The sequence below is a fragment of the Ranitomeya imitator genome, chromosome 5, assembly GCF_032444005.1.
Source record: "Ranitomeya imitator isolate aRanImi1 chromosome 5, aRanImi1.pri, whole genome shotgun sequence".
Classification (NCBI taxonomy): domain Eukaryota; kingdom Metazoa; phylum Chordata; class Amphibia; order Anura; family Dendrobatidae; genus Ranitomeya; species Ranitomeya imitator.
Genome location: NC_091286.1, coordinates 26,470,465 through 26,493,062, shown reverse-complemented (window position 1 = coordinate 26,493,062; position 22,598 = coordinate 26,470,465).

Below are 22,598 nucleotides of genomic sequence, written 5' to 3'. Positions count from 1 at the left end.
ATATGTGATTGGAAACAGAGCTACAAAACTATTTTTACATTTAAAGGGGTTCTCCACTACTATAAAGGTTATTTTTAAAGGGCCCAGTGTTACGGATCTGCAACACAGGACTAAAGTAGAAAGGGGAAAACTGACCCTGCACTATGACTAGGCTGAAACCCTACGATGGAGTGGGCGACCCATTCCTTGCGAATAGACCCACCGACGATCCAAGGTTAATCTCAAGCGAAGACCTATAGATAAGGGGAAGGGGTACCCTAAAAGAACTAAGGACTGGGTACAAAAACAGGTCACCTCCTAGTAGAAAATACACAGAAGGCTGCAGAAACCAATAGAAAACAGAAACTAAGGATAGCAGAACCAGAGGTACCAACACTGCTCAAATAACAAACACAGAACACTAATCAAAGCACCAAGCTAGAGCTCAGGCAGATTAACACTGTTGTCCAGCAAGGACTGGGAGGCAGGTGCTGGTTAATAAAGAGTGAAGCAAACACCTGACCCAAGACAAACCCAGCACCAGAGGTAAAAGACCAGCAGCCAGAACTCCACAAGAAAATGGCGGATAGTAACAAACTAAACAGATTCTAACACCCAGGATGGTGTATAAGTATAAAAGCCATATATCATCACACTCTGTACCTTTTCCCTCACAAGTCTCCTGGCATCAACTTCTGATGGGGGAGGGTGTGATTTAGGCTTGAATGGCCACTAATCAGCGTCAGCCTTCACATTCTGTCAGTACAGGATGAAACTGTTGACCCTGCAGCTGATTAGGAGCCACTGCCACATAGTGACAAGGGACTGTGAGCACCTACAGGATCCCTCAAACTAGGGGCACCCTAGGCTATCCCTGTCCCCCGAATTACACCTGGATGGTGGAGATGCTGGAGTCTCGTACCTTTCTATGCTCTTATCCTACCCTTATTTGTTCCCTCTGCCGCCCAGGGAGGTGTGAGGCTGAAGTGTATAGACAAACACTAACCAGGCAGACAGGGCTTAACAGACAGGGATAAAGGAAAATTATAATCATAGAAATATGAACACAAAACAACAAAGTGGGAAACAGGGGAAGGATATGAAGGAAGGAACCAAATGGGAGAGGATAACAAACACTATGCAGCAATCTCCTGAAAAACTCTCCAACCACTTACTCCAAAACACTGAACTCTCTCCTTCAACTCCAAGCCAGGTAGTAGTAACTAACACTGGTAAGGTTAAAGGCAAGGAGAAGGGTTCTTATACCTGCTGGGATTAACAAACTCAGAACAGCTGATACAACCCAAGATAGAGAAGTCCAGGAGTCCAACTAAGCAGCACCAGAGCAAAGAAAGCCAGACCTGCTAATAGGATAAAGAAGCCATTCTAACTACCGCAGGTGTATGTGTCACCAAAGGCTCCGATCATCTGATCGCACTCTGTCGTAGTATCCCCATGACAGCAACTTCGACAGTCATTTGATGCTAGAAGTTGAGGCTGGGAGACCAGTAGAGTACACAGTATGGAGTGCAGAGGAGCAGCGCCAGTAGAGTAGGTGTGCGGTAGAATGTAAGCCCGCAAGGGCAGGGTCCTCGCCCCTCTGTATCAGTCCGTCATTGTTAGTTTGTTTACTGTATGTGATATCTGTAACTTGTATGTAACCCCTTCTCATGTACAGCACCGTGGAATCAATGGTGCTATATAAATAAATAATAATAATAATGTCCTGAAGAAGAAGTTGGATAACTTTGAAACACATTGACATTGTAGCTACCTAATAAATATTGCTATTTGAACTCTTTCATCAACTGAGTCAATTTGTGGGATCGTGCCAGCAGCTCAAGGAAAACTGCTCTGTATTCACACAGTTTTTCTGATGACCCATGGCCTGCAGCAGCGGGTCTATGCCTAAAGATTGTTGCAATTGCAGCACTAACAGGTGAGCGAGCACTCACTGTTTTAATTCATTCTTTAATTTGATAAAACCCTATTTTGTGCTCTCTTTGCGTTCCAGTCCCTTCTCATCAGTAGAGTAGGTAAGTATAGGATATTTTTTCATACACCACCCTGAGCCCATTAAGTTTAACTTTTATAGTAGAGGGAAACTACTATAAACAGAGGTCTGACCTGAAGTTCCTGGACCTCAAGCCAAAGTCAGTTACTGGGAACCAATGGTGGCGTACAGTGGAGGGGACTTTGGTGGTCAGGTTCTTCTATTGCATCTGCACCCCATATAGCTATGGAATATGGCTCCAGGGTTTCCACCACTTTTCAGGTAGCAGAACATCAGAGAAGCTGAGATATTGCCATTTCCTGAATGTCTTTTGAGGAGTTGAATGAAGCCCATTGTTTGTTTCAATGGTAGAGTGGAATAAGTCAGACTCCTAAAATTCAATAAGAAAAGACATTTCTCCAACATGTACCTTTGGGGAAGAGTCAGGGGCTGCTAATCACAATGCCGGGATCATCAACATGTGGTATGAGCGGTTGGCTCCATTGGGAACCAGGCTATTACTACCTAATTTTCTGGTGGCTTTTTGAACTTGTGCCATCTTGGACATTATCTCGTTGACTTCTATGACTTCCAGATGCTATGGGGCAGATTTATTTATAGACAATACAGGGTCAGTTTCTTACTCCAGCCTTGGGGGAAAGATGCTGCAGTAAGATGTGACTAGTTTATTAAGAGACACAAACTCCTTTATGACTTGGCCTCAGTTTTTGGACTACCTATGCTCCTGAATCTGAATTCTACTCCAATTATGAGCTGGCAAAAATAAAGTGAATCTCTTGGATTGTGATTGACCAGGTTCCTCTGGTTATGCCCCGTTCTCTTTTTGGAAAAAGCCCCAAAACCACCCAAAATTCAGAAAAATGTAATGCAACTGAATGTTAGGCAGAAATCATGACATCTTCCGAAATTGCCGTAAAATGGCACAATGAATTAGCTCTTGCGACTTTTACTTATGCATCCAGCCTGCACAGCTATGGGGAGTTCTTTACTTATAATTGTTGGCCAACAAGCATTTTGAAAGTCAATAGACGTCTCGTCTTGGCTCATATCTGTCCATGGGTCAGTGATAAATGGAAGGCACACTTTATTGTGAAGTTTCATGTGAAACACCGTTTTCCTGCAGTCCACACATCTCCTTGCAGTGGCAGAACAAATGAAGCTTAATCTCGACATCTCATCACTCGTGCTCTTCATTAGGAGCCGCATCCATCACGCTCTCTTGACACGCTCGATAAACATTTCATAAACATGGACGTGTGCCGCGGTGAGGTGACACTCCGCTGTTTTGGATTCTTTGTTCCGTGCTGCCCCATTATTTTCACTGTAGCAAGTCATTTTTTAGCTTAAATTCCTCTATTGAAGTCTTGGTGTAAGCAAAAACCCGTTGGGGCTTATTTATTTAGCAGAATTTCAGCCGAGCTGGTGTCCATCACGACACAGGTTTATAGTATTCTTCAAAGAGAAATCTAACATGACAATAGGTAAAAGCAGTAAGACTGGTAACATTTGGTGCCACCATATACAGTGGGGCAAAAAAGTATTTAGTCAGTCAGCAATAGTGCAAGTTCCGCCACTTAAAAAGATGAGAGGCGTCTGTAATTGACATCATAGGTAGACCTCAACTATGGGAGACAAACTGAGAAAAAAAAATCCAGATAATCACATTGTCTGTTTTTTTATCATTTTTTTTTGCATATTATGGTGGAAAATAAGTATTTGGTCAGAAACAAACAATCAAGATTTCTGGCTCTCACAGACCTGTAACTTCTTTTTTAAGAGTCTCCTCTTTCCTCCACTCATTACCTGTAGTAATGGCACCTGTTTAAACTTGTTATCAGTATAAAAAGACACCTGTGCACACCCTCAAACAGTCTGACTCCAAACTCCACTATGGTGAAGACCAAAGAGCTGTCAAAGGACACCAGAAACAAAATTGTAGCCCTGCACCAGGCTGGGAAGACTGAATCTGCAATAGCCAACCAGCTTGGAGTGAAGAAATCAACAGTGGGAGCAATAATTAGAAAATGGAAGACATACAAGACCACTGATTATCTCCCTCGATCTGGGGCTTCACGCAAAATCCCACCCCGTGGGGTCAGAATGATCACAAGAACGGTGAGCAAAAATCCCAGAACCACGCGGGGGGACCTAGTGAATGAACTGCAGAGAGCTGGGACCAATGTAACAAGGCCTGCCATAAGTAACACACTACGCCACCATGGACTCAGATCCTGCAGTGCCAGACGTGTCCCACTGCTTAAGCCAGTCATGTCCGGGCCCTCTGAAGTTTACTAGAGAGCATTTGGATGATCCAGAGGAGTTTGGGGAGAATGTCCTATGGTCTGATGAAACCAAACTGGAACTGTTTGGTAGAAACACAACTTGTCGTGTTTGGAGGAAAAAGAATACTGAGTTGCATCCATCAAACACCATACCTACTGTAAAGCATGGTGGTGGAAACATCATGCTTTGGGGCTGTTTCTCTGCAAAGGGGCCAGGACTGTTGTGAATTCTGTGGCTGAGTTCACTTCTGTGGTCACAAGTGGTATTGCAGTCTCTGGGCTTCCTCCCTCAGGTGTTTTGGTGAGCTCGTTGGCTGCCTTGCTATTTAGCTCCACCTGAGTCTGTCTTCCTTGCTCCTTGTCAATGTTCCAGTGTTGGATCTGAGCTACTGCATCTTTCCTTGGGCCTGCTGCTCTGCTAGATAAGTGCTTCTAGTTTGTTTTCTGTTTTTTTCTGTCCAGCTTGTTATTATCTTTTGCTGGAAGCTCTGAGAAGCAAAGGGGTGCACCGCCGTGCTGTTAGTTCGGCACGGTGGGTCTTTTTGCCCCTTTGCGTGGTTTTCATTTTAGGGTTTTTTGTAGACTGCATAGTTCTCTTTGCTATCCTCGCTCTGTCTAGAATATCGGGCCTCACTTTGCTGAATCTATTTCATTCCTACGTTTGTCTTTTCATCTTGCTAACAGTCATTATATGTGGGGGGCTGCCTATTCCTTTGGGGTATTTCTCTGAGGTAAGTCAGGCTTGTATTTCTATCTTCAGGCTAGTCAGCTCCTCAGGCAGTGCCGAGTTGCATAGGTAGTTGTTAGGCGCAATCCACTGCTGCTTCCAGTTGTGTGAGGATAGATCAGGTACTGCAGTCTACAGAGATTCCACGTCTCAGAGCTCGTCCTATTGTTTTTGGTTATTGCCAGATCTCTGTATGTGCGCTGATTACTGCACGCTGTGTTGCCTGATTGCCAGCCATAACAGTACAAGGAGCCGTTCAATGATTTCCAATAGAGGGAAAAAAGAAATCCTGACATCATTTTTTTTTCTTAGCTCTGTCTTCAGTCTTTTTTTTCCCCTAGACATTAGAGTGCTTCAGGACACAGCTGTGGACATGGATATTCAGGCTCTGTGCTCCTCAATGGATAATCTCGTTGTAAATGTACAAAAGATTCAAGAGACTATTGATCAGAAATCAATGCTAGAACCAAGAATTCCGATTCCTGATTTGTTTTTTGGTGACAGAACTAAGTTCCTGAGCTTCAGAAATAATTGTAAGCTATTTTTGGCCTTGAAACCTCATTCTTCTGGTAATCCTATTCAACAGGTTTTGATTATTATTTCTTTTTTGCGCGGCGACCCACAGGACTGGGCGTTTTCTCTTGCACCAGGAGATTCTGCATTGAGTAATGTTGATGCATTTTTCCAGGCGCTGGGATTGCTTTACGATGAGCCTAATTCAGTGGATCAAGCTGAGAAAAATCTGCTGGCTTTATGCCAGGGTCAGGATGATGTAGAAGTATATTGTCAGAAATTTAGAAAATGGTCAGTACTCACTCTGTGGAATGAATCTGCACTAGCGGCTTTGTTCAGAAAGGGTCTCTCTGAAGCTCTTAAGGATGTAATGGTGGGATTTCCTATGCCTGCTGGTTTGAATGAGTCTATGTCCTTGGCCATTCAGATCGGTCGTCGCTTGCGCGAGCGTAAATCTGTGCACCATCTGGCGGTATTGTCTGAGAGTAAGCCTGAGCCTATGCAGTGCGACAGGACTATGACTAAAGTAGAACGGCACGAACACAGACGTCTGAACAGACTGTGTTTCTATTGTGGTGATTCTACTCATGCTATTTCTAATTGTCCTAAACGCACTAGGCGGTTCGATAGCTCTGCCGTTATTGGTACTGTACAGTCCAAATTCCTTTTGTCCATTACCTTAATGTGCTCTTTGTCATCATATTCTGTCATGGCGTTTGTGGATTCAGGCGCTGCCCTGAATCTGATGGATTTGGATTATGCTAAACGTTGTGGATTTTTCTTGGAGCCTTTGCGGTGTCCTATTCCGTTGAGAGGAATTGATGCTACACCTCTGGCCAAGAATAAGCCTCAGTACTGGGCCCAGCTGACCATGTGCATGGCTCCTGCACATCAGGAAGTTATTCGCTTTTTGGTACTGCATAATTTGCATGATGTGGTCGTGTTGGGGTTGCCATGGCTACAAACCCATAATCCAGTATTGGATTGGAACTCTATGTCGGTAACCAGCTGGGGTTGTCAGGGAGTACATGGTGATGTTCCATTTTTGTCTATTTCGTCATCCATTCCTTCTGACATCCCAGAGTTCTTGTCGGACTTTCAGGATGTATTTGAAGAGTCCAAGTCTGATGCCCTTCCTCCGCATAGGAATTGTGATTGTGCTATCGATTTGATTCCTGGTAGTAAATTCCCTAAGGGTCGTTTATTTAATTTGTCCGTACCTGAACACACCGCTATGCGCAGTTATGTGAAGGAGTCCCTGGAGAAGGGACATATTCGCCCATCGTCGTCACCATTGGGAGCAGGGTTCTTTTTTGTAGCCAAGAAGGATGGTTCGCTAAGACCGTGTATTGATTACCGCCTTCTTAATAAGATCACTGTTAAGTTTCAGTATCCCTTGCCATTGATTTCTGACTTGTTTGCTCGGATTAAGGGGGCTAGTTGGTTTACTAAGATTGATCTTCGTGGTGCGTATAATCTGGTGAGAATCAGGCAGGGAGATGAATGGAAAACGGCATTTAATACGCCCGAGGGTCATTTTGAGTATCTGGTGATGCCGTTCGGACTTGCCAATGCTCCATCTGTTTTTCAGTCTTTTATGCATGACATTTTCCGTGAGTATCTGGATAAATTCTTGATTGTTTACTTGGATGACATTTTGATCTTCTCAGATGATTGGGAGTCTCATGTGAAGCAAGTCAGAATGGTTTTCCAGGTACTGCGTGCTAATTCCTTGTTCGTGAAGGGATCAAAGTGTCTCTTCGGTGTGCAGAAAGTTTCATTTTTGGGGTTCATCTTTTCCCCTTCTACTATCGAGATGGATCCGGTTAAGGTTCAGGCCATCCAGGATTGGACTCAGCCGACATCTCTAAAAAGTTTGCAGAAATTCCTGGGCTTTGCTAATTTTTATCGTCGCTTCATCTGTAATTTTTCTAGCATTGCCAGACCATTGACCGATTTGACCAAGAAGGGTGCTGATTTGGTTAATTGGTCTTCTGCTGCCGTGGAAGCTTTTCAGGAGTTGAAGCGTCGTTTTTGCTGTGCCCCTGTGTTGTGTCAACCTGATGTTTCTCTTCCGTTCCAGGTCGAGGTTGATGCTTCTGAGATTGGTGCAGGGGCGGTTTTGTCACAGAGAGGTTCTGGTTGCTCAGTGTTCAAACCATGTGCTTTCTTTTCCAGGAAATTTTCTGCTGCTGAGCGTAATTATGATGTGGGCAACCGAGAGTTGCTGGCCATGAAGTGGGCATTCGAGGAGTGGCGTCATTGGCTTGAGGGTGCTAAGCATCGCGTGGTGGTTTTGACTGATCATAAGAACCTTACTTATCTTGAGTCTGCCAAGCGCTTGAATCCTAGACAGGCCCGTTGGTCGTTATTTTTTGCTCGTTTTGATTTTGTGATTTCATACCTTCCGGGCTCTAAAAATGTGAAGGCGGATGCTCTGTCTAGGAGTTTTGTGCCCGACTCTCCGGGGTTATCTGAGCCGGCGAGTATCCTCAAGGAAGGAGTCATTGTGTCTGCCATCTCCCCTGATTTGCGGAGAGTGTTGCAGAAATTTCAGGCTAATAAACCTGATCGTTGTCCGGCCGAGAAACTGTTCGTCCCTGATAGGTGGACTAGTAAAGTTATCTCTGAACTTCATTGTTCGGTGCTGGCCGGTCATCCAGGAATCTTTGGTACCAGGGAGTTGGTTGCTAGATCCTTCTGGTGGCCATCTCTGTCACGGGATGTGCGTGCTTTTGTGCAGTCCTGTGGAATTTGTGCTAGGGCTAAGCCCTGCTGTTCACGTGCCAGTGGGTTGCTTTTGCCCTTGCCGGTCCCGAAGAGGCCTTGGACACATATTTCGATGGATTTCATTTCTGACCTTCCCGTTTCTCAAAAGATGTCTGTCATTTGGGTGGTCTGTGATCGCTTTTCTAAAATGGTCCATCTGGTGCCCTTGGTTAAATTGCCTTCCTCCTCTGATTTGGTGCCTTTGTTCTTCCAGCATGTGGTTCGTTTACATGGCATTCCTGAGAATATTGTTTCTGACAGAGGTTCCCAGTTTGTCTCGAGGTTCTGGCGAGCCTTTTGTGGTAGGATGGGCATTGACCTATCTTTTTCCTCGGCCTTCCATCCTCAGACTAATGGCCAGACCGAACGAACCAATCAGACCTTGGAAACATATCTGAGATGTTTTGTTTCCGCTGACCAGGATGATTGGGTGTCATTTTTGCCGTTGGCTGAGTTCGCCCTTAATAATCGGGCCAGCTCGGCTACCTTGGTCTCTCCATTTTTCTGCAATTCTGGGTTCCATCCTCGTTTCTCTTCAGGACAGGTTGAGTCTTCAGACTGTCCTGGTGTGGATTATGTGGTGGACAGGTTGCAGCAGATCTGGACTCAGGTAGTGGACAATTTGACCTTGTCCCAGGAGAAGGCTCAGCTTTTCGCTAATCGCAGACGCCGTGTGGGACCCCGACTTCGTGTTGGGGATCTGGTTTGGTTATCTTCTCGTCATATACCTATGAAGGTTTCCTCTCCTAAATTTAAACCTCGTTTTATTGGTCCGTATAGGATTTCTGAGATTCTCAATCCGGTGTCTTTTCGTCTGACCCTCCCAGACTCCTTTTCCATACATAATGTATTCCATAGGTCGTTGTTGAGGAGATACGTGGCACCTATGGTTCCATCTGTGGAGCCTCCTGCCCCTGTTTTGGTGGAGGGGGAATTGGAGTATATTGTGGAGAAGATTTTGGATTCTCGTGTCTCTAGACGGAAACTCCAGTATCTGGTCAAATGGAAGGGTTATGCTCAGGAAGATAATTCCTGGGTTTTTGCCTCTGATGTCCATGCCCCAGATCTTGTTCGTGCCTTTCATGTGGCTCATCCTGGTCGGCCTGGGGGTTCTGGTGAGGGTTCGGTGACCCCTCCTCAAGGGGGAGGTACTGTTGTGAATTCTGTGGCTGAGTTCACTTCTGTGGTCACAAGTGGTATTGCAGTCTCTGGGCTTCCTCCCTCAGGTGTTTTGGTGAGCTCGTTGGCTGCCTTGCTATTTAGCTCCACCTGAGTCTGTCTTCCTTGCTCCTTGTCAATGTTCCAGTGTTGGATCTGAGCTACTGCATCTTTCCTTGGGCCTGCTGCTCTGCTAGATAAGTGCTTCTAGTTTGTTTTCTGTTTTTTTCTGTCCAGCTTGTTATTATCTTTTGCTGGAAGCTCTGAGAAGCAAAGGGGTGCACCGCCGTGCTGTTAGTTCGGCACGGTGGGTCTTTTTGCCCCTTTGCGTGGTTTTCATTTTAGGGTTTTTTGTAGACTGCATAGTTCTCTTTGCTATCCTCGCTCTGTCTAGAATATCGGGCCTCACTTTGCTGAATCTATTTCATTCCTACGTTTGTCTTTTCATCTTGCTAACAGTCATTATATGTGGGGGGCTGCCTATTCCTTTGGGGTATTTCTCTGAGGTAAGTCAGGCTTGTATTTCTATCTTCAGGCTAGTCAGCTCCTCAGGCAGTGCCGAGTTGCATAGGTAGTTGTTAGGCGCAATCCACTGCTGCTTCCAGTTGTGTGAGGATAGATCAGGTACTGCAGTCTACAGAGATTCCACGTCTCAGAGCTCGTCCTATTGTTTTTGGTTATTGCCAGATCTCTGTATGTGCGCTGATTACTGCACGCTGTGTTGCCTGATTGCCAGCCATAACACAGGACGACTGATCCGGGTACATGAAAGAATGAATGGGGCCATGTATCGTGAGATTTTGAATGCAAACCTCCTTCCATCAGCAAGGACATTGAAGATGAAACGTGGCTGGTTCTTTCAACATGACAATGATCCAAAGCACACCGCCAGGGCAACGAAGGAGTGGCTTCGTAAGAAGCATTTCAAGGTCCTGGAGTGGCCTAGCCAGTCTCCAGATCTCAACCCTATAGAAAACCTTTGGAGGGAGTTGAAAGTCCGTGTTGCCAAGCGAAAAGCCAAAAACATCACTGCTCTAGAGGAGATCTGCATGGAGGAATGGGCCAACATACCAACAACAGTGTGTGGCAACCTTGTGAAGACTTACAGAAAACGTTTGACCTCTGTCATTGCCAACAAAGGATATATTACAAAGTATTGAGATGAAATTTTGTTTCTGACCAAATACTTATTTTCCACCATAATATGAAAATAAAATGATAAAAAAACAGACAATGTGATTTTCTGGATTTTTTCTTCTCAGTTTGTCTCCCATAGTTGAGGTCTACCTATGATGTAAATTACAGACGCCTCTCATCTTTTTAAGTGGTGGAACTTGCACTATTGCTGACTGACTAAATACTTTTTTGCCCCACTGTATGTCTTTGTGGTCACTGTGACGTGGACACAAGGACTTCTTGTTGGCCCTGTCTGATTTTTAGAAGATACAGCTGCTCTTCTAATCCATCGTCATTCTTCCTTCTTGGCAGGAAATGTAAATAGGAAATATCATCTACAGTCTATCATAATAATCTGTAGCAGGGGTGGGCTGTCGAGACCGTGAATGTTGTGGAGGGCCAAACCAATAGACTCAAATTAATTCTGCTCAATATTAATGTTAACATATCAATTGTAATTATTATTTTATATTATTAATTGCATCATTTAATATTAAGCAGAAATAAGTATGGAGTGTTAACACCCCCCAATATACCCTATAAACCCACACACAGTCCCTAATATACAGTATGATTCCACACACAGCCCCCTTTATATGTTATGAACCCCCACATGGCCCCTACATACAGTATATGTCCCCATATAGCACCCTATATACACTATGAGCCCCTACATAGCTCCCTATATACAGTAGGAGCCCCCCATACACAGTCACCCTATATATGGTATGATCTCCAATATAGCCCCATATATACAGTATCAGCTCCCACATAGCCCCATATGTGCAGTATGAGCCCTCACATAGCCCCCTATATACAGAATGAGCACCAAATATCATCCCTATATTCAGTATGTCCCCCCACATAGCCTCTTATATACACCATGAGCCTCCATATAGACTCCTATATACAGCATAAGCCCCCACACAACACCCTCCATACAGTATATACCCCCATATAGCCCCCTACATAGCCTCCTATATACAATATGAGCACCCCAGTCACCCTTTATACATTATGAGGCCCAAACATAGCCCTCTATATACAGAATCAGCCCCAACATAGCCCCTTATTTACAGTATTATCCCCACATTCCTCCATATATAAAATATGACTCTCAAATAGTCTTCTATATACAGTATGAGCCCCCACATAGCCCCCTACATACAGTATCAGCCCTGAAATAGCCTCCTATATATTTGTATAAGACCTCACAAAGCCCCTTTATACACAGTATGAGTCCCCTTATACCCCTCTATGCAGGAACACATCCCATATACATATAAATATACAACAACACATACTCACCTTGCTCCCTCTCCTCCGGCGCTTCGCCCCGCTGCACTCACTGTCCGCACAGCAGATGTGATGCAGTGACATCTTCACGTCTGCTGTGGCAGTTGCACACGCCGATTGCTGCAAAAAGGAGTCGGTGGCCCTGTCTTAAACCAGTGAATTCAGCGATGATATTGGGATGCGGGTGGCTGAAGGCAGAGAGCGGCCCATGGGCCACACTTTTTTAGGTTTGACCTAAAGTTATAGTGTAGATTTTATGGAACCTTGGCCTAGAAGCGTAATGGGCTTTCACCATCCATGTGACACAGAACTTTACATATTTAAATATTTTTCATTTTTATGTTCAGTGCATAGACAATAAATATAAAAACACCATACATTGCTCAAACATTATTTCCAAACAGTGCTCACACATGGTAATAAATTCAATGCACACACACATTACAGTGAGGAAAATAAGTATTTGATACACTGCTGATTTTGCAAGTTTTCCCACCTACAAAGAATGGAGAGGTCTGTGATTTTTATCGTAGGTACACTTCACCTGTGAGAGACAGAATCTAAAAACTAAAATGCAGAAAATCACATTGTTTGATTTTTACATAATTTGCTTTTTATTTCATGAAATAAGTATTTGATACAGACGTAATATTTGGTGCAGAAACCTTTGTTTACAATTACAGAGGTCAGACATTTCCTGTAGTTCTTGACCAGGTTTGCAGACACTGCAGCAGGGATTTTGGCCCCCTCCTCCATACAGATCTTCTCCAGATCTTTAAGGCTTCGGCGCTGTCACTGGACAACATTTAGTTTCGGCTCCCCCCAAATATTTTCTATTGGGTCCAGGTCTGGAGACTGGCTAGGCCACTCCAGGACCTTGAAATGCTTCTTATGGAGCCACACCCTAGTTGCCCTGGCTGTGTGTTTGGGGTCATTGTCATGCTGGAAGACCCAGCCACTACCCATGTTCAATGCTCTTACTGATAGAAGGAGGTTGTTGGCCAAAATCTTGCAATACATGACCCCATCCATCCTCCCTTCAATAAGGTGCAATAGTCCTGTCCAGTTTGCAGAAAAGCATCCCTAAAGTATGTTTCCCCCACCATGCATCACGGATGGGACAGTGTTCTTAGGGTTGTACTAATCCTTCTTCTTCCTCCAAACACAGCAAGAGGAGTTGATACCAAAAAGTTCAATTTTGGTCTCATCTGATCACATGACCTTCTTCCATGCCTCCTCTGGATCATCCTGATGGTCATTGGTGAACTTCAAATAGGCTTGGACATGTGCTGGCATGAGCAGGGGACCTTGTGTGCCCTGCGGGATTTTAATCCATGACGGCCTAGTCTGTTACTAATGGTAATATTTGAGACTGCGATCCCAGTTCTCTTCAGGTCATTGACCAGGTCCTCCTGTGTAGTTCTGGGCTGATTCTTGACCTTTCTCACAATCATCTTTACCCCACAAGGTGAAATCTTGCATGGAGCCCCAGATCGATTAAGATTGGCATTCACTTTGTGTTTCTTCCGTTTTCTAATAATTCTGCTAACAGTTGTTTCCTTCTAACCAAGCTGCTTGCCAATTGTCCTGTAGCCCATCCCGGCCTTGTGCAGGTCTACAATTTTGTCCCTGGGGTCCTTAGACAACTCATTGGTCTTGGCCGTGGTGGAGAGGTTGGATTGTGATTGAGTGTGTGGACAGGTGTCTTTCCTACAGGTAACGAGATCAAATAGGTGCAATTAATACAGGTAATGACTGCAGAGTAGAAAAAATAACAGGACTGTAAGAGCCCAAATTCTTGGTGGTTGGTAGGTGATCAAATACTTATTTCATGAAATAAAATGCAATTGAATTACTTAAAAATCATACAATGTGATTTTATGTTTTTTCTAGTTTTAGATTCTGTCTCTCACAGTTGAAGTGTACCTACGATAAAAATTACAGACCTCTCCATTCTTAGGGAAAACTTGCAAAATCGTCAGTGTATCAAATACTTATTTTCCCCACTGTATGTTGCTTATATATTGACATATTATGCCAAAAAATACTGCCAAAAATACCCTAATGATATTGCTGGGGTTGATCACCTTTGGGAACATTAATTTTTTTTACCCAAATACATACAGTGGGGCAAAAAAGTATTTAGTCAGTCAGCAATAGTGCAAGTTCCATCACTTAAAAAGATGAGAGGCGTCTGTAATTTACATCATAGGTAGACCTCAACTATGGGAGACAAACTGAGAAAAAAAATCCAGAAAATCACATTGTCTGTTTTTTTAACAATTGATTTGCATATTATGGTGGAAAATAAGTATTTGGTCAGAAACAAACAATCAAGATTTCTGGCTCTCACAGACCTGTAACTTCTTCTTTAAGAGTCTCCTCTTTCCTCCACTCATTACCTGTAGTAATGGCACCTGTTTAAACTTGTTATCAGTATAAAAAGACACCTGTGCACACCCTCAAACAGTCTGACTCCAAACGCCACTATGGTGAAGACCAAAGAGCTGTCAAAGGACACCAGAAACAAAATTGTAGCCCTGCACCAGGCTGGGAAGACTGAATCTGCAATAGCCAACCAGCTTGGAGTGAAGAAATCAACAGTGGGAGCAATAATTAGAAAATGGAAGACATACAAGACCACTGATAATCTCCCTCGATCTGGGGCTCCACGCAAAATCCCACCCAGTGGGGTCAGAATGATCACAAGAACGGTGAGCAAAAATCCCAGAACCACGCGGGGGGACCTAGTGAATGAACTGCAGAGAGCTGGGACCAATGTAAGAAGGCCTACCATAAGTAATACACTACGCCACCATGGACTCAGATCCTGCAGTGCCAGACGTGTCCCACTGCTTAAGCCAGTACATGTCCGGGCCCGTCTGAAGTTTGCTAGAGAGCATTTGGATGATCCAGAGGAGTTTTGGGAGAATGTCCTATGGTCTGATGAAACCAAACTGGAACTGTTTGGTAGAAACACAACTTGTCGTGTTTGGAGGAAAAAGAATACTGAGTTGCATCCATCAAACACCATACCTACTGTAAAGCATGGTGGTGGAAACATCATGCTTTGGGGCTGTTTCTCTGCAAAGGGGCCAGGACGACTGATTCGGGTACATGAAAGAATGAATGGGGCCATGTATCGTGAGATTTTGAGTGCAAACCTCCTTCCATCAGCAAGGGCATTGAAGATGAAACGTGGCTGGGTCTTTCAACATGACAATGATCCAAAGCACACCGCCAGGGCAACGAAGGAGTGGCTTCGTAAGAAGCATTTCAAGGTCCTGGAGTGGCCTAGCCAGTCTTCAGATCTCAACCCTATAGAAAACCTTTGGAGGGAGTTGAAAGTCCGTGTTGCCAAGTGAAAAGCCAAAAACATCACTGCTCTAGAGGAGATCTGCATGGAGGAATGGGCCAACATACCAACAACAGTGTGTGGCAACCTTGTGAAGACTTACAGAAAACGTTTGACCTCTGTCATTGCCAACAAAGGATATATTACAAAGTATTGAGATGAAATTTTGTTTCTGACCAAATACTTATTTTCCACCATAATATGCAAATAAAATGTTAAAAAAACAGACAATGTGATTTTCTGGATTTTTTTTTTCTCAGTTTGTCTCCCATAGTTGAGGTCTACCTATGATGTAAATTACAGACGCCTCTCATCTTTTTAAGTGGTGGAACTTGCACTATTGCTGACTGACTAAATACTTTTTTGCCCCACTGTATATTTTGGATTAAAAATCATTTTTGCAATTGAATAACATTGAAAATGCTGCACCATTTGGATTTCCCCTTAACATACAACTTTCATGTGGCCTGACAATCTGCCCCCAGAGCTTATTTTAAATAAAAGGGGTCATTACTAGTGTGAGACATATATTGTAGATCAGGAGAGCAGACTGTCAGTCATTACATGTCTCATACTGGTAACCCCTCCTTTTATTTAAAAAAAAAGCTCTGGAGGCGGAGTCTCAGGGAGATCTATGCCCGACTCATAGATCTTAACATTTAATTTACATATTAAGAAAAATGTGAACTACTCTGGGATAAAATGTTGTATCTCAGAAATAATTTTATTCATCTTCCTATGACCTATATGCCAATATAGGCGGCTTAGGAGGGTTGATCCTACTGACAGATTTCCTTTACTGACATTCACTGTATGTTTTGGGGTTGTTGTCCTACTGAAGAATAAATTTGGAGGCAATCAAATGCCTCTCTTGATGATATTGCACGATGGGTAAGAGTCTGCCTGTATTTCTCGGCATTGATGACACCAAGGAATGGGCAACGTTGAGGACGGTAGACCCAGCAGTTGGCCAAAGACAGCAGATGAAATATACTTTGTGTTTACTTCCCTTCAAGATTGGAAGATGTCCAGCAGTGCCATCAGCTCAGAACTGGCAGCAACCAGTGAGACCAGCTACATCCATCTACTGTTCAGAGAAGATTGTCCAGAAGTCGCCTTCGTGGAAGAATTGCTGCCAAAACCCCTAGACCTTCTACACGGAGGCAAGGCTTAGGGACTCAACTATGCCCCAACACAGAGGAACTGGGGTGCAGAAAAAAAGACAGCAATGGTGCTCTGGACTGAAGAGTCAAAATGTGAAATATTTGACTGTAGCAGAAGGAAGTTTGTTCCCATAGGGCTTGATAGTGGCACAGTAATTAGTGTCTGCAGTGTGGCATGGTGGAAGGTCCTTGCAAGTTTGGGGCTGCATTTCAGCAAATTAAGTGAATTAAGATGATTTGGTCAGAATTAATGTCCTCAATGCTGAGAAATCCAGACAGATATTGTCCATTTGTCAAAGAGACGGCTGATCGGCTCCAAATGTATTCTGTAGCAGAACGACAACCCCAAACATCCAGTCAATGTCATTAAGAGCGATCTTTAGAAGAAGAACAGGGAGTACTAGAAGTGATCATCTGGCCACCACAGAGCCCTGATCTCACATCATCCAGTCTATATGGGATTACATGATATCAATTGATAAAAATAAACTATTAACACTTCTATTATAATCATTCTTATTTCGCAGCATTTTTGCCACCCCTGCCTAAAACATTTGAACAGTACTGCATGTGCACCTAAAGCTTTTTTTGAGGGATGAGCGCATGGGGCCCGATAGGGTTTTTCCGAAAGAATTTCGAAGGGACATAATGGAGAGATGTCTGAAAGTGTACAGTCCCTTTTAGCATTACGGCTTTTTACCCTGTGGTAAAATTAATGTAACATGCTACAAAGTTTGTATAGTCAATGTTTGGTTCAATGGAAGTGATTTCTCCTTGCTATTCTGCTTTTCACAGTCCCCCGTGTCTTCATCCCATAAAGCACTTCTGGGACCACTGGCGGACACAGACAGAAAAGGGGCCCACGGGCAAGAACATTTTGCACACCAAAGACTCATCATAATGCACAATTCCACCTGCTTTGGAGCTAGTGGTGGCCTCTTACATCTTCAGCCCCTGTGTGACTGTACAGGTTGCTCCAATGATGTGTCCGCCCCGGTTTGGGATGGGGTAGAACGGGTTGTTCCGAGCATCCAAGTTGCGTCAACTGCAAGAAGCTGTCCTGTCCACATTTGCCACTATTCCTGCAGAAACTATTTCAAGATCTAGTGGAGCCTAGACCATGAAGAAATGCTGAAGTTCTGATGGCCAAAGTTGGTCCAACGGTCTAATAGATGGACGTCTCTAATAAAGTGGCCCTTCTGTGTAAGTATCATAGCTTCCGCCATACTCTGCAGATCTAAGAAGAATGTTCCTCATGTTGGCGGCTGCCTATTGATAGAGATTCAGCATTGTTGACTAACCGGGGCTAATGGATTGTCTATTGAGCGGTGATAACCTCGGCTTGTGGACAATTAATTCTCGTAATAAAACAAGATGTTTCCTGTAACAGGCCGTTTGTGGTGAAAGCTAAAAAAAACGTAATGATCGTGATTCATCGGCGATCCTGCTACACCCAAGGATGATTTTCATGAAATGTGTTGTCCTTATCAGAAGATCTTGTTAAAAAAAAAAATGTCTGCAGATCATCGGCTGGACAATGTGTGGAATGTATACATCCAAGTCCCATCAACGTAATGTAAACGTTTTAACACATGACAGAGTGCAAATCATTTTGGCATTAGGATACGTGAAGGAAAATGAAATAACTTAATGTGGTTTCAACCTTCTGAACCCGTCCATGACCTTCCGAAGCGCTACAGAAGTTGGAACGGTTAAGTGCTAACTAAGCAGTTTAATGTAGTGATAATCTCTTGTAGCTAATGGATATAGTGTTTACATTACCTCTCCGGTCTGGTATACATTGTGGCATCTACAAAGAAGAGCACTGTGTTATAAAGTTCACAGATAGCAACACAAAGACGATGCTCCAAAAAGGTGATTTCTTCCTGAAATATGTTCAGAAATTCTCATATTAGAACATTCTCTGGTTGAAAGGGGCTGTCCAGAGTAAGCGAAACATGGCTGCTCACTTTCCAAATCAGCGCCACCGCTGACCATCGGTTATACCTGGTATTGCAACTGAATTCCATTGAAGTGAGCATGCTTCTCTCATGGCTTATCTGTGAGCATACATCTCAGAACTTCTCTGTGGGCGTTTGTTTCTTCTCCTCTGTGTTGCAGGACAGTAAAATCATGGATGCAGAATGCAGGGGGAAAAGCACAGAAAAGATCCCCATTGTAGCCTGACTCCAGCAGTCAGAACACAGGACCCACCTGTGCTACAGCCAGTGCACCTGTGCTGTAGCTCTCTGGCACTGCTGTTCTCATATACTGCTGTTCTCTGATCCTGCTGTTTTCCTGTGCTCCAGCTCTCCAGTACTGCTGTTTTCCTGTTATCTGGCTCTCCAGCACTGCTATTTTCCTGTGCTCCGGCTCTCCAGCACTGCTATTTTCCTGTGCTCTGGCTCTCCAGCACTGCTGTTTTCCTGTTATCTGGCTCTCCAGCATTGCTGTTTTCCTGTTATCTGGCTCTCCAGCACTGCTATTTTCCTGTGCTCCGGCTTTCCAGCACTGCTGTTTTCCTGTTATCTGGCTCTCCAGCACTGCTATTTTCCTGTGCTCCGGCTCTCCAGCACTGCTGTTTTCCTGTGCTCCGGCTCTCCAGCACTGCTCATTTCCTGTGCTCCAGCATTCTGGCACTGCTGTTTTCCTAAGCCCTCAGGTCTCTGTCGCTGCTGTTTTCCAGTGCTCTGAAACTCAGGAGCTGCTGTTTTCTTCTACTCCAGCTCTCCAGCGCTTTTGTTTTCCTGTGCTCTGGCTCTCCAGCACTGCTGTTTTCCTTTGCTCCAGCTCTCCAGCACTGCTGTTTTCCTGTGCTCTGGCTCTCCAGTGCTGTTTTCCTTTGCTCCAGCTCTCCAGCCCTGCTGTTTTCCTTTGCTCCGGCTCTCCAGCACCGCTGTTTTCCTGTGCTCTGGCTCTCCAGCACTGCTGTTTTTCTTTGCTCCCGCTCTCCAGCACTGCTGTTTTCCTGTGCTCCGGCTCTCCAGCACTGCTGTTTTCCTGTGCTCTGGCTCTCCAGCACTGCTGTTTTCCTTTGCTCCAGCTCTCCAGCACCGCTGTTTTCCTGTGCTCTGGCTCTCCAGCACTGCTGTTTTCCTTTGCTCCAGCTCTCCAGCCCTGCTGTTTTCCTGTGCTCTGGCTCTCCAGCACTGCTGTTTTCCTGTGCTCTGGCTCTCCAGCCCTGCTGTTTTCCTTTGCTCCGGCTCTCCAGCACCGCTGTTTTCCTGTGCTCTGGCTCTCCAGCACTGCTGTTTTTCTTTGCTCCAGCTCTCCAGCCCTGCTGTTTTCCTGTGCTCTGGCTCTCCAGCACTGCTGTTTTCCTGTGCTCTGGCTCTCCAGCACTGCTGTTTTCCTGTGCTCTGGCTCTCCAGTGCTGCTTTCCTTTGCTCCAGCTCTCCAACACTGCTCATATCTTGTTCTCTGGCTGTCTGGCACTGCTGTTTTCCTATGCTTCGGCTCTCCAGCGCTGCTGTTTTCCAGTGCTTCGGCACTCCGGAGCTGCTGTGTTCTTGTACTCCCGCTTTCCAAGCGCTGCTGTTTTTCTGTGCTTCGGCTCTCCAGCACTGCTCTTTTCTTGTGCTCTGACTCTCTGGTGCCGTTGTTTTCCTATGCTTCGACTCTCCGGCGCTGCTGTTTTCCAGTGCTCCGGCACGCTGGAGCTGCCGTTTTCTTATACTCCTGTTCTCCAGTGCTGCTGGTTTCCTGACCTCTAACATGCCAAGGGACAAGAAATGAAAACAAATACCACAATATATGATACCGCGCTTTGGGGTAGTGTCTGTCATTTATAAGAAATGAAAGCACACTGAGCCAGTCTGCAGCTGTGACCTTTTCAGCATTACCCCTTCTATGTCGTAACCATGTTTTGATTCAGGGCTGCCGTCACCACCCAGTGTACCCAAGCAAGTGCCGGAGCCCTGAACAAACTGGGGGTCCACTCACCGTGGGCAGGGGCGTAACTACCATGGTTGCCACTGTTACCGCCTGGGACCGGTGGTTTACGGGGCCGGTTAACACCAACAAATAATTCAGCTGGATGTGCATCCTGGGGCTGCACATTCAGCTGAAGTGTATTGCAGTGCAATACACGCTGCTGGTCAATCAGAGGCCAGCAACTGATGTTGTCGGTCGCGTGACTGGTGGCGAGTAGCAATGACGCCATACGCTCCCATCACTTGCACACTGAAGTCAGCTGACAACTTCAGAAGCGGACACTGCATGGCGGGGGAGCAGAGGGAAGGTGAGTATTTATTTTTTAATTTTTAAATCAGTGAGTATACGTTGGCCATGATACCACATGGATGACTATGAGTTGTGCATTATACTACATGGATGACTATGAGTTGTGCATTATACAACATGGATGACTGCGTTGTGCATTATACTACATGTATGACTATGGGCTGTGCATTATACTACATGGATGACTATGGGCTGTGCATTATACTATATGGATGACTATGGGCTGTGCATTATACTACATGGATGACTATGGGCTGTGCATTACACTACATGGATGACTATGGGCTGTGCATTATACTACATGGATGACTATGAGTTGTGCATTATACTACATGGATGACTGCGTTGTGTATTATACTACATGTATGAGTATGGGCTGTGCATTATACTACATGGATGACTATGGGCTGTGCATTATATTATATGGATGACTATGGGCTGTGCATTATACTACATGGATGACTATGGGCTGTGCATTATACTACATGGATGACTATGGACTGTGCATTATACAACATGGATGACTATGGGCTATGCATTATACTACATGGATGACTATGGGCTGTGCATTATACTATATGGATGACTATGGGCTGTGCATTATACTACATGGATGACTATGGACTGTGCATTATACAACATGGATGACTATGGGCTGTGCATTATACTACATGGATGACTATGGACTGTGCATTATACAACATGGATGACTATGGGCTGTGCATTATACTATATGGATGACTATGGGCTGTGCATTATACAACATGGATGACTATGGGCTGTGCATTATACTAGATGGATGACTATGGGCTGTGTATTATTCTATATGGATGACTATGGGCTGTGCATTATACTATATGGATGACTATGGGCTGTGCATTATACTATATGGATGACTATGGGCTGTGCATTATACTACATGGATGACTATGGACTGTGCATTATACAACATGGATGACTATGGGCTGTGCATTATACTACATGGATGACTATGGACTGTGCATTATACAACATGGATGACTATGGGCTGTGCATTATACTACATGGATGACTATGGGCTGTGCATTATACAACATGGATGACTATGGGCTGTGCATTAGACTACATGGGTGACTATGGGCTATGCATTATACTATATGGATGCCTGTGGGCTGGGCATTATACAACATGGATGACTATGAGTTGTGCATTATACTACATGGATGACTATGGGCTGTGCATTATACTACATGGATGACTATGGGCTGTGCATTATACTACATGGGTGACTATGGGCTGTGCATTAGACTACATGGGTGACTATGGGCTGTGCATTAGACTACATGGGTGACTATGGGCTATGCATTATACTATATGGATGCCTGTGGGCTGGGCATTATACAACATGGATGACTATGAGTTGTGCATTATACTACATGGATGACTATGGGCTGTGCATTATACTACATGGAGGACTATGAGCTGTGCAATATACTATATGGATGACTATGGGCTGTGCACTATACTATGTGAAGGACTATGGGCTGTGCATTATACTACATGGATGACTATGGGCTGTGCATTATACTTCATGTATGACTATGGGCTGTGCATTATACTACATGTATGACTATAGGCTGTGCATTATACTACATGGATGACTATGAGTTGTGCATTATACTACATAGATGACTATGGGCTGTGCATTATACTACATGGATGACTATGGGCTGTGCATTATACTACATGGATGACTATGAGTTGTGCATTATACTACATAGATGACTATGGGCTGTGCATTATACTACATGGATGACTATGGGCTGTGCATTATATTACATGGATGACTATGGGCTGTGCATTACACTACATGGGTGACTATGGCCTGTGCATTATACTATATGGATGACTATGAGTTGTGCATTATACTACATGGATGACTATG